At 43.4% G+C, this 11,383-nt stretch overlaps 1 long non-coding RNA gene across 1 annotated transcript in view; it reads left to right on the top strand.

Moving 5' to 3' along the window:
* Positions 1-602: 602 nt before the first annotated feature.
* LOC114801744 (uncharacterized) overlaps positions 603-11,383 on the top strand; it is a 37,387-nt gene continuing 26,606 nt past the window's right edge. The window contains exon 1 of the long non-coding RNA XR_003751617.1: positions 603-620. This is a non-coding gene — a long non-coding RNA (uncharacterized LOC114801744). The remainder of the gene's footprint in view (positions 621-11,383) is intronic.

Below are 11,383 nucleotides of genomic sequence, written 5' to 3'. Positions count from 1 at the left end.
AAAAAGGGGTGTACCCCCTTGAGAATAAAGAGAAATAGTTACAAAATAGTAAAAAGAAAATAAACAATTCAAATGTAGCCCTGCTGATATTTTATTCTGGTGGTATTTATTTTATAGAACTGATAAATGCTGGATAAGGTGTTTATTTATTGTTTAATTGTAGGAATAATTGTTGTATTTGCATTGAATTAATTTTGTATATATGTAAAGTATTTCCTTTCGGTAATGTGTGTACTACCTGCCTAATGTGTGTGAGCGGGGGGTGATTGGTTGGAGAGACCGGAAGAGAAGGGGAGGAGAAGGATGGAGGACGGACGCGAGGTGCAGTAAAGTTACCTGCGAGTCCGGTTGAAATATATACATAGCACATGTATTTATACCCTCCGGAACATATAGCGCTAGTGGGAAACGGATAGTGACCCATTACAGTAGCGGAATTATAGACAGATTACGATCGCGAAACCGAGCGGTGAATCCGACGCGGTACGCGGGTCACAGAAGGGAAGACGCGGACGTAAGGTCACCAACGCGGAGGCCCGGACCGAGCGAGGTCTGCTGGACACCAGGAGTGATCCTGAGAAGTCTTCTTCATGCCGTTCAGCGGATGACGGAGTAAGGAGGTATCTGGTATTTTTTGGTTTATTGCTCTGCGAGAGTGAAGCAGCCATTTTATGTTTCGGCCCGAGCAGCGACTCAGGCCTGCAACGAGTAGTGTGGGGTACCCGGGTTATTTCATCTATTGACTTTTTCAGTTATTGAGTGTTCGAGGACTTTTACTTTTGAGTTGTTATATATGTGTTGAGTGAAATATCATTTTATCTAATTGTTCATGTTCTAATCATTAATGTAATATGTAAATATATTTAGTAAATTATTTGTGTGTGTTCGAATACTTGTGGTGTGTTAATTGGAGTATTTAGTGGTTTCCCTTATTGGTAAGTGGTGGGAGAAATTTAGCATATCCAAAATTTAACACTAGTTTTACAAGTTAAATACTGAGGTTCAGAGGGAACCCAGGGAGCGTATCCCTGGCTGGGCTAGGGGCGCTACATAAAAATGGAGGCACAGCTGGGATTGGATTGCTAATTGTTCTAAAATATATTTTTCCACATTTCTCTGAGGTTGAGGATTATTACTAATTTACTTTCTTTTTACATGTTTTTGTGATACACACTGTCACACATTCTTAGAAGACATTTACACAGAGAACATTTAAGATGGCACACACAAGTCAGTTCAGAGAAGAATTTAGTGACTGGTGCATAGGTGAAGAACTCCCAGAAACAACAACAACAACAACATTTATTTCTTATATAGCCCAAAATCACATACAGTATGTCTCAATGGGCTTTGACAGGCCCTACAGTTGACACCCCCCACACTTGACCCTTCTGCACACAAGGAAAAACTCCACACAAAAAAAAACTCTAGGAGAGAGAAAAAAGGAAAGGAAGAAACCTTGGGAAGGAGTGATACAGAGAGGGACCCCCTTCCAGGGTAGAGTGAGCCTGCAAATGGTGTCAGTGCATGGTTGGATATGATATAATGAGTCCTACAGCTGTAGGGTTGGAGAAGTCCAGGATGTATTCAGTGTCATGGTCTAGATTACGTGTCCGTAATGATGTTACTGGTCCATTTGAAGATCCCTGAAGCTGTAGTTGTAGTGGTGGTGGTGGCTGTGGTGACCCTCTGGTTTGTTTTATGTTTTGTCCTTGTAAAGCAGTTGTCAGGAACACATGCCTTGATGTTAGTTAGTACTTGATGACATAAAAGTAATTGAAATAGAGGAGACTTTGCACACCATTGAATGTCTTGGAAGAGTAAGAGTACGAGGTAAGACTTTTAAAAGTAACCTCCAGCGTTTTTTTGTACTATGTGAATGCAAAGAATCTATCGATGCTAAGCTCGTGCCACCTCAGATCTGGCCACATCCAGATGCTGTCCCTTGGCTAGTAGTTACAGCATGTGATGATGCTCCAGACGCAGATGAGTTCTCTACCAAACTGAAACTATTACTCCAGTCTGAAGGTAAGACTATGTCGGATGTCCAAGCTATGTTCTCCACTGACTCTGAGAGTCCTGCTCCTACTTCTCTTCTCCGTGCTGTGGGAGATCTGCTGGACAGAATACATCTTCAGATGGTGGAAGTTTTCGACGTTTGCGAATTTTTTCTGGGATTTTTCCTATACATGTGGGTGAGGAAACTTTTGATTGAACAGGCCTATCTGATGATATCCGAGTGTGACTGTTCAGACAAGGAAAAGAAACATCGCATAATGGAGAGCATTCGAGGACCTGCTTTGGAAGTAATTAAAGCGGCTCGGGATGATACACCCGACCTCAGTTCTAGAGACTATGTGAAGGCTCTGGAACGTGCATTTGGAAGTGCTGAATCTGGTGAAGATCTATATTTCACTTTTAGACTCATGCAACAGTTGCCCCGTGAGAAACTCTCCGATTTTGTAAGGAGGCTTTAAAAACCTTTAAGCAAAGTACTACAGAAAGGAGGAATTTCACTCGCAGATAAGGACAGTCAGAGTGGAACAACTGCTACGAGGTGCTGATGCATGCGCTGATTTGAAGCTTCTGCAACTAAGACTAAGGGAGCGTTTAAGCAATCCGCCAAATTTTCTACAATTGCTTAGTGAAATACGCACAGAGGAAGAATATGAAGATTCTCGGGCAAAGCTGAGCAAATCGGTGCATAACAAGCGTGTTAATGTACAGCCAGCTATACAGACAGACATTCAAGAACTAAAACTGCAGCTTCAGGATCTTAAGACACAATTAAGCTCCATGGTGAAGTATGACAGTACTGTTGGGGTCACTGACTTAAAGGCTCATTCTCCACCGGACACAGTTGTTGATAGTTGTCCGAGTGAGGAAATCACTGCTCTGAAGAAGCAGGTGAAGCGACTACAAAACAAAGTACACCATAGCGGTAGAGAGATCACTGAGGTCACAACTTTTGCTACAGGCATAAAGTCACCCCAGTCCACAAGATTTTTGGCAAAGAACCATCAGCAAAGCAATGGATATTTTTGTTACAGATGTGGGGGTGCAGGACACATTGCTAACAAATGTCACAATGAGGAAAACCAGCATTTGGTCATTCAGAAGTTGATTAGATCCATAAAAGGCACAAAGAATAAGCTAAAATCTACTGTCCACGGTGATAACAGTAACCTTAACTGTTCAGTGAAGCGAAGTGCCGTTCGTCAGAATAATGGCCTTTGTATTCCTGATGGACTTGTAGGACCTTCTACCATTGTACCACTGAAGGTCAATGGTCATGCTTGTGACTCCTTGCTTGACAGCGGGTCACAGGTCACTATAATCTTTGAGTCCTGGCATCGGGAACATCTCCCAGATGTTCCTATTCTCCCAGTGACTGGACTTGCTGTTTGGGGCTTAAGTGAGTCGAGCTACCCCTACAAGGGTTATATAGTGGTTACCATGGAATTCCCCCAAGTGCTACTGGGAGAACCAGAGACTCTAGCTGTTTTAGCATTAGTATGTCCTGGTCCCAGGGGACCTGATCAAACTCCAGTGATCATTGGGACAAATGCTAGTCTGTTCCAACGGCTTGCTAAGTTGTGCGAAGGCACAGCAGGTGTTGAAGTGAAACGGAGCCTTGGAATTAATGCTCCAATAACTATGGAAGCCCATAGTAGACAAAACCACTTGAAAAGACAATGGAAGGACGGCGAGGCTGAGGCCATCGGTAGTGTGAGCTGGTCAGGTCCTGGAACACTGGTTTTACCACCGGGAGGCAGCAATCACGCTCACTGTAAAGTCGACTTCCTGACAAGTGTGCCCGAAGGGGATTTACTGCTGGATGTGTCCACAGAGTTTAACATTCCTGCTGGTGTACTAGTTCAGTCATCGGTCACCAGGAGGAGTGAAATTGACGTGGATAGCTTCTCAGTAGTGGTTCACAATGAGTCTTTGAATGAGACTGTGATTCAAGAAGGAACGGTGCTGGCGCAGTTATATCCATTGGATTCTGTCTTGCCTGGGAGACAGAAGACAAACTGGATCCCGCTTTATTCAAATTTGGAGATTCACCCATACCATCTGAATGGAAGCAAAGATTAAGTCAACAACTCGCAAAGAGATCAAGCGTCTTTTCTGTCCTGGAGTGGGACGTGGGTCTAGCTAAAGGGGTAGAACATACCATCCGATTGTCTGACCCAAAACCATTCAGGGAACGTTCACGTCGTATCGCACCTGCTGATATAGAGGATGTGAGGGACCACCTCAGACAACTGCTTGCTGCAGGAGTTATCAAAGAGTCGCATAGTCCATATGCGTCACCCATAGTGATAGCAAGGAAGAAAAATGGAAGTGTAAGGATGTGTGTAGATTATCGTACGTTAAATACACGCACCACACCAGACCAATACACCACACCACGCATTGATGATGCCCTCGACTGTCTGGCAGGGAGCAAATGGTTCACTGTTCTTGACTTGAGAAGTGGCTACTATCAAATTGCGATGGCTGAGGAGGACAAAGAAAAAACTGCTTTCATCTGTCCATTGGGATTCTACCAGTTTGAAAGAATGCCGCAAGGGGTCTCAGGAGCACCGGCAGACATTCTAACGACTTATGGAAAAAACAGTAGGAGATATGAATCTTCTACAGGTTTTAGTTTACCTCGATGATTTAATTGTCTTTGGAGATTCTTTGGAACAGCATGAAGAACGCCTACTCAAGGTACTAGACCGATTGGAGAGTGCTGGGTTAAAACTGTCCTTAGACAAGTGTGTGTTCTGTCAGACGGAAGTCAAATATGTGGGACACATTGTCTCGAAGGATGGCATTGCTACAGACCCAGACAAGGTAGCAGCAGTTGGTAATTGGCCACAAGCCATTGATTTGAAGACACTCCAATCTTTCTTAGGTTTCTGTGGTTATTACCGCAGATTTATCCAAAACTACTCCGTGATCGCCAAGCCACTTACATAACTCACAAAAGGATACCCTCCAATGCAAAAAGGAAAGACACCTCGCAAAGAAACCACTGGGGAGTACTTCAAGCAGTCTGAACCGTTTGGAGACTGATGGACTGTGGAATGTACTCATTCGTTCAATCAGATCAAGTATGCACTTACCCATGCACCAGTACTGGCCTTTGCTGACCCAAGCAAACCATATGTACTACATGTGGATGCCAGCCTGCAGGGGTTGGGCGCAGTCTTAAATCAAGACCACCCAGAAGGTTTGAGACCTGTTGCATTCGCCAGTCGAAGATTGAATAGTGCTGAACAGAGATATCACATTCATCAGTTGGAATTTCTGGCACTAAAGTGGAGCGTGGTGGATAAGTTCCACGATTACCTTTAAGGGCTCGATTTACTGTAGAAACAGACAATAACCCACTCACGTATGTTCTGAAGTCTGCGAAGCTTAACGCTACTGGGCATAGATGGCTAGCGGCATTGGCTACGTATGATTTTGACGTGCGTTACAGACCTGGAAGAGAGAACATCGACGCTGATCTCCTCTCAAGGAAACATGAAGGGAGAGAAGAGATGCAAGAGTGGCAAGACATATCAAGGACTGGTGTCAAAGTCATTTGCAATAAGTCTCTTGTACGTCATGAACATGGATGCGAGGTTCCACTGATACAGCAACTAAGAGCAACTCCAGAATGCGTTCCGGAACTGTATGCTTTTCCTACCCGACTGGACCTGAATTCATTGGAGTTGATGACTCAAGCAGAGTTGATCAAAGCACAGGGTTTAGTCTTGAAGGCTAAACTACAAGGGACATGGCCAGTTGGTACTGGAACTGACCCAGATTGCATTATTCAAGCAAGAAGCTGACAAGTTGATTCTGAAAGATGAACTGCTCTTTCGTAAAGTGAATCAAGGAGGAGTGGAAAAAGTACAATTGGTACTACCACGTCGGTTTAGAGGCACAGTGTTGAAAGCATTACACAATGAGGCTGGACATCTGGGAACGGACAGAGTGGTTGATCAGCTGAGAGACCGGTTTTACTGGCCGAAAATGGCCAAGGATGTTGAACAGTACATTAAGTCGTGTGGATACTGTGTGACACGGAAAAGTCCATGTGAAAGGGCTGCTCCCCTGAATCAAATCGTGAGCAGTGGACCCATGGATTTAGTATGTATTGATTTTTTGACCTTGGAACCTGACTCTAGGGGTCTGAGTAATATTTTAGTGGTCACAGATCATCAACGGCTTTTTGGTTCCTGGAACCGGGACAGTAAGATTGATGAAAGTTGAATTGTTCTAAGAAAAGGGCCCACCCCCCGTCTGATGGGGATTGAGTTGTTTGGACGCTTTTATAGTGATAAGGTTTTGATGATCAGTCCAGACCAGTAAGGGGGTGTCACAGCTTTGCAGCCAGTGTGGCCACTCCTCGAGTGCCCACTTGACTGCTAGCAGCTCACGGTCCCCCAACCTGTAACGGCGCTGCGTTGGAGTGAACTTCTGTGAGAAGAAGCAACACTGGTGTAATTCCCGGTCTGGTCCACATTGAGAGCGGACTTCCACAACAAACGGAAGAGAAGGATCTGGATGTTGAAGGACAGGAGCGGTGGACAAACCTAGGCACAGGGAATTGAAGGCATGGATGGCATCTGTGGTCAGGTGAAAAGGGTGTGTAAAAGGCTTGGTGAGAGCAGTAAGTTGTGCTGCGACTGTACTGTAGCCACGGATGAAGCAACCCAAGAAACCGTTGTAGCTGTTTCAGCGTCGTGGGTAGGGGCTACACTGCCACTGCTTCCAGCTTCTTGGGCTCCATGGCTACACCCTGGGGCAAGATGGTAAAATCCAGGAACGTGGTGGAGTGCTGGTTTCTCAGACCAAATGGAATCACAGCATATTGTAACAAATTGTGGGAGGTTACGAAGGCCAAAATCTCTGCAGCTCTGGGTGAAAGCGGCATGGAGAACTCCACGCACTCTCACTGGGCACGGCAAGCCCATGACTGACCAAATAATCGACTTCAGCCTGCAACACAGCGCTCTTGGTAGGATTGACACGATAAGCATTGTTGCCTAATCGGTGCATGGTCTCCAACATCGATGTCATGAGCCGGCACTCTGGAGCGAGAAGGAACGTCAGAAGATAAGGCTGTAAATGAATGTATCAACTCCTGTACCTCTTTTGCTCGATCGTCTGACAAGCCTGATAATAGCGGTCTCAAGTCTTGGAGGAGTTCTGAATTCTGAAGGCGGGCACCCGACATAGGCACTCCTCCTCATAGACATAAGACCATCCTCCTCAGGAGGATACTGAAAATGTGTGACAGACACGACATCCCGCGTCTTCCTTCTTCTATCACAATCAGTGTCGCTAAGCTTCGAATCAATGAAGTAAGGAACAGTAAATTTTGCTTGAAGTGCAGAGCCAACGGAGGATAAAAAAAAAAAAAAAAAATAGAACTTTATCTCCCAGTTGAAAAGATCGTGGTACAGATTTTTTTTTTACTCTGAGCTGAGGACAGTGCGCTACGGGCAGCATCCCACGCACTGTGCAAACATTCTCGAAAAGAACTGACAATCCAATATATTGTTTGATTGAGGTTGTCCTGACTCCCAATGCTCACGTAACACCTTTAGTGGTCCCCGAATTGAGGGTCCAAAAATAAGATCAGCAGGACTGAAACAGAGCGATTCTTGTGTGGTCACACGAACAGCAAACAGCAACAACGGAAGAGTTTCATCCCACTCTTTCTCTGTTTCTACACAATACACCCGAAACATGGACTTAAGTGTTTGGTGAAAGCGCTCCTTGCCTCTCTGGATGATAGGCACTCGAAGAGGACCTGCTCAAACAACCTTAGGTAAGCCAAAAGTAGAAAATAACCTAATCAGTGCTTTAATGATCAATTTCGTTTTCAACGAACGAAGAGGAATAGCCTCAGGGTAGCAGCACACATGAGTGTCAATAAAAACTTATTTCCAGCCTTTGTCTTTGGCAAAGGACCAACACAGTCTAATATGACACGCTCAAATGGTTCTCCAAATCACTGGGGTATGCTGAAGTGGAACTGGTGGAATGACGTGATTTGGCTTCCCTGCCAACTGGCAAGCATGGCATGAATGACTGTTTGACCACGTCCGATTTGAGGCCAGTGTCAGACAGATCCACCATATAATTAAATTTTCGTGACTGAGCTCTCGTAACCGCACAAGCGGGAAACGTAATAGTGTTCTGAGAGGTTTCACTGAGTACTGAGCAGACCAGAGGATTTCTAATCACCTCAGGAGAGGGAAAATCGATCCTCTAGCCAAATCATTATCAATAATAAAGTGAATCCCATTCATTGGTAAATGAGGACGAATAGCAAATAGCCCAACACGAAAATAGTTCACTTTCAATATGGACAACGTGCAAGGGAACAGTCATAAGTGTCATATCAAGTCCCTGCACTAGAACATCATAGCCAAGTGTCATCTGAAAATTGTAAACAGATATCCAAAATAAAAGATTGCACTGTGCCCGTGTCACGCAATTTAATTGGCAACTGTCTTTTCCAGACACATCCACAGAAACAAATAAATCAAAAACGAAAGAACTAAACTCCTTATTTACTGATTTTGTTCACCTGGGTCACACTGACATTACAAGGCCAACCCCCTTCTTCACAGGGTTTTTTGAGGATTGTTCCTTCTGTTTTAAAACAGGGCAATCAGCAATATGATGTCCGACCTTATGGCAGTAGAAACACTCACAAGACTCCGTCTGCATTAGGGCTGCACGATTTGGGGAAAAAGACATATTGCAATTATTGAGATCAATATTGCGATATGCGATTGCGATATGATAAAGGACACTTGCTTGTATATCAATGAAAAGTCGCAAGCTAATAGTGAAATGTTTAATTTCAAAGTGAAACATACAAACTACTTATAACAACCTGAAATGCCCAGTGCTTTCAAAATACAATATTCTACAAATATAAAATAATCACAAAAAAAAAAAAAAAAAAAATCACAAAAAACTCTTTACATTACTGTCGAACGACAAACCCTGGTAAGGCTAAACAACTGTTTTGATTATATTTGGCCATTATAAAATCCTGTATTATAGTTCTTACGTTTAACCAAAACGTTGTTTGGAGGCGGACTTGAACACAGGGATGCATAGCTTTGCTAGCTTAGCTAAGGTTAAGATTTGTAAACTGAGGTGAATTTCTTTAGGAAACCTTCAAAGTTTGAAAAAAGTTAACTAAACAGCTAAGAACAGTCTAAATAGTTAATGCCTACGTTTAGCCAAAACGTTTTTTGGAGGCTGACTTGAACACAGGAATGCATAGCTTCGCTAGCTTAGCCTATCTTAGCTAAGGTTAAGACTTATAAAACAGGATTTTATAATGGCCAAATATATTCAAAACAATTGTCCCGCTTTACCTATGAAATGTAATCCCCCGGGATCTGGTTTGGAGCGTACAGCGGTTTGTACAGCCCCAAGCAGCACAAGAGTGAGGCATTTTTTGCACTTCTCTCCATAGACATGTATATGCTTGACGCCACTGCAGAGCCTCTCGCAATATGGCGGCGACGTTGACGTACGATGCAGCTCGTCATGCGCCGTCTACCCATATGTCTCCGAATCGAAAGTCATGTGACCAAACATGTCACATCCGACTGAGATGTGAGACGTGAGATGTGAGACTTCAGTCAGCTCACCAACTTTGAGAGAATGAGTACGGACAGCTATCACGCTGAAGCTGGTAGTAGCCTAGTGGGTAACACACTTGCCAATGAACCAGAAGACCCAGGTTCAAATCCCACTTACCACCATTGTGTCCCTGAGCAATTTAATCTTAAACTTTCTTTTACTACCACAGCAGGGGTTGCGACAAAGGACCAACTTTCTAAATTTAACCCTGTCCTCACCAACCAACTGACACCACGTCTATAAATCCTCATTTCTTCTTGCCTTGCAACTCCTTCCTCAGCATCCTCCTCACAACATACTTGGTGTCTTTTGTCTATTTATGTCCAAACTAATGCAATCTTGCCTCTCTGATGTTATGTGTGTACTATCCATCCTTGTCACCTCAACACATACTTAAGGTGGATGAGCCTTCTGTCTATTTCTGTCACTGCCACCATCTCCACCCCACATTACAAGTGTCCACGTCAGGCAGGGAAAACCCACTGAAGAAAGAAACTACAATCCATGCCCTCACCAGCATCCTGCTGTGAGTGAAAGTAGTCCAATACTTCAAGGGACAGCTATGATTTAATATTTGTAATTGAATATAATCAATATTATAGTTTATTATAAATTTAACTAATTTCATGAAATTTGACATACAGAACATGTTTATTTATTTGTCTGATGTGTTTAATTAATTATTTTATTGATAAAATAATAAATTGCTTGCCTCCCAGAGGAGGCAACCACACATAAAGCGGCAAGAACTGGAGACCCTGCTGAACCAGGCAAGAGGCACATCTGGCATCCGGACACAGTTAACCCCGTTGAAACACTGTCCTTTCTCTAGGTGCAGAAAGGACATCAAACAGAGTTAACTGGAAATTTCTATTTTCTACATAAATTTGGTTTTGGACACACTTTTATTAACTGGTTAGAAATATGATATAGTTCCCCAACAACATGTTTTCAGGACAAATGACCAAATGACGGGCACCAGGCAGGGATGTCCACTCCCCCCCTTACTGTTTGAAATTTTTATTGAACCGCTAGCAGCGGCAATTAGACAGGCTATAGCAATTAAAGGCATTAAATCCAGGAATGTGGAACATAGTCAGTCTTTATGCGAATGATGTGTTACAGCGTTTATTTTTGTGTGTTTCCATGTTGGGTGAAAATCTGTGAATATCTGCATATCTGTGTATGAGGGTGGGAACTGCTTGGTGGGTCCTGGCCCTCCTGACTCCAGAGGGTGGGGTCCTTGAATCTCTGGGTCACTGGGCCCATTACCACCTACATTTTGGCTTCATGTCCTGGGGCGGGCGAGGCTGTGGCTCCCCACAAACATGTCTTGTATTATTAGTACTATGTGCTGTTTAATATTCATTATTTACTGTGATTTATACAGAAGTTGCTTGTTGCTGTTTTTTTTTTGCCGGTTTCTTTTTTTTTTTTTGTCTGTTTAAAGCAGGTACAAAAGCAGAAAAAATGTCTAAACCGTTTTATGTACGTCTGAAATGATTTATTTTGTGAAACAAATGCATTGTTTTATGTACCCTGGACCGAAAATTGCAGGAGCTACAGTGGAAACCTGAATGTGAACTAAGACACTTTACAGCAAATTTACTAATTGTCCTGAGAAAATGTGATTCAGTCTATGTGATGAATTTTTAAAATTCAAACTATTGTGGATAACGTCATACTCTGCATGTGTCACGACTACGGACGTACGGGGGAAGGA

The sequence above is a fragment of the Denticeps clupeoides genome, chromosome 13 (assembly GCF_900700375.1).
Source record: "Denticeps clupeoides chromosome 13, fDenClu1.1, whole genome shotgun sequence".
In the NCBI taxonomy this organism is placed as follows: domain Eukaryota; kingdom Metazoa; phylum Chordata; class Actinopteri; order Clupeiformes; family Denticipitidae; genus Denticeps; species Denticeps clupeoides.
This window is presented reverse-complemented; position numbering and strand designations above follow the sequence as displayed.